The sequence below is a fragment of the Arachis stenosperma genome, chromosome 7, assembly GCF_014773155.1.
Source record: "Arachis stenosperma cultivar V10309 chromosome 7, arast.V10309.gnm1.PFL2, whole genome shotgun sequence".
Taxonomy (NCBI): Eukaryota; Viridiplantae; Streptophyta; class Magnoliopsida; order Fabales; family Fabaceae; genus Arachis; species Arachis stenosperma.
In genome coordinates, this window is record NC_080383.1 from 75523849 (window position 1) to 75525170 (window position 1322).

Below are 1322 nucleotides of genomic sequence, written 5' to 3' on the forward strand. Positions count from 1 at the left end.
GAACCGAGTAGAGGTGATTCGAGTCGTGCTCCGTCTGTGGTGATTAGATCCTTTGATAAAGAAATCGAAGAGATCTTAGCTAATTGCGTCGTGCGACGAAGAGGAGTACAACCAAGTATCCAATACTTGATCAAGTGGAAAGGACTTCCGATAACTGAAGCTAGTTGGGAAGCTCGTGAAGATCTGTGACAATTCCAAGAATACCTAGAGCGCTATCATGAACAGAACGCGACGAGGACGTCTGCGCATTAGGTGGGGGAGAATATCACGGTAAATTTTTAGAAGGTTAGATTTAACAGTGTTTGTATAGTTTTCTGGAGTGTTTGAGAATACTCTAGATGGTTCTGAAATGTTCTAGAATGTCCTAGAAGTTCTTGGAATACCCTAGAAGGTTCTAGAAGACTCTAGAATATCATAGAATATTCTAGAAGAGTGTGGATTGATATAAAAGTATGAAGAGTTGTATGGAACAATCTAGAAGTATTTAGAAAGTAGTGGTAGGATAGATATTTATAAAGAAGGTTCTAGATGATTAATCTAGACCATTGATTAGATTTAATCCTAACCATACATTGAGGAGGTGGATGGCTATAAATAGGAGGTAAGAGTTAGTGTGAGGGTGTGTGAATCATTTGTAACCACACTTGAGTACTAAAGTGTTTTTTCCACCAAGCTTCCTTTTTCTTGTGTTCTCTTGTGTTCTTAGCTTTCTTGCTAAGTATTGAGGGTTAGGCTGACTTGGTCTTAACTCAAGAGGTTGAGTAAGTCCGAGTGCCGGCACGGTAGCGTTGGAGTGTGTCCAAGGCCGTGACAATAAACTAGTAAATGGTACCCCAAAATTTATATCGTTGACAAAAAAAAATCCACAAAAAATGTTAACAACAAATATGCCTCCTTATAACTTTTAAATTTCATTAATTAGGTCGAATTTTATAATTATCTAAAATAAACTACTAAAATGGTACTCAAAAATGTATATTGTTAACAAAAAAATTCACAAAAATATTAACAACAAATAAGTGTCTAAAATATTTAAAATAAGACCAAAAGAATTAGATATATATATTTTAAAATTAGATTTTAGAGATCAAATTTTTTATTCAAATATTTATAACATTATTCTAAGTTCTTCACTTGAAAAATTTCACTTGGGCCATATATATTAGAGCACACGGATTTATAAAACTGATGAGAAGGTGTAATATTTTTCGAACTTGATAACGCGAGCTTTTGACCTGAGTGGGGGTATTATTATAATAGAATATGGGCTTGGATATTCTTAGTTGGGCTAAATGGGTTTGCAATATGCTGTCCTGTCCTCT